Source organism: Grammomys surdaster, unplaced genomic scaffold, assembly GCF_004785775.1.
Source record: "Grammomys surdaster isolate TR1022 unplaced genomic scaffold, NIH_TR_1.0 126115, whole genome shotgun sequence".
Taxonomy (NCBI): Eukaryota; Metazoa; Chordata; class Mammalia; order Rodentia; family Muridae; genus Grammomys; species Grammomys surdaster.
The window spans coordinates 4931212-4931933 of NW_021620923.1; positions in this window are offsets into that span (position 1 = coordinate 4931212).

Genomic DNA, 722 nt, shown 5'->3' on the forward strand with positions numbered 1-722 from the left:
ATGTGTGTGTGTGTGTGTGTGTGTGTGTGTGTGTGTGTGTGTATGTATATGTATACACACACACACACACACACACACACACACACACACTTGAGAACCCTGACTAGTATATCACCAATATTGGTAAGTCAGAACAAACTAAAGCGATTGTACTAGATTTCAGGATTTCAGCCTAGGATTATATATTTTGACATATGGTGATATGTCTCCACCATGGTAGTATCATCATAAAAGATAGTTTCACCCCTTGGAAAAACTTGACTGGAGATTTGCATTTTTTCCTTTTCACTTTATCTGTGTCAGTAATTGTCTTTTGCCTTTTTTTTCTAAATGTTTTGCAGTTGAAATAATGCTTTAGGCATCCTATTCAGACTGACACCTTGCACACAGTAATTTCCACATAGCATTCTTGGTGAAACTTAATATCTTGATGGCTAACTTCTTTCAAAGTGGAGAACAGAGCATTGTTGGAATATACTAGTTTCTATATCTTTCTCTATTGAAGCAATTCTTCTGTACTTTCAATTTTGGATTATGAATAAAACTTATAAATAACCACATCTAGATCTTTGTGTGTATACATATTGTCAATTCATTTTTATAGTCATAGACAAAAGAGCCAAACGTCTGGATTTTATGAAACCAGCACCGTACAAAACTGTCAAAATAGTTTTGAAACTGTGTACTCATATAACACTAATACATCAGTGCTTGAGTATTCA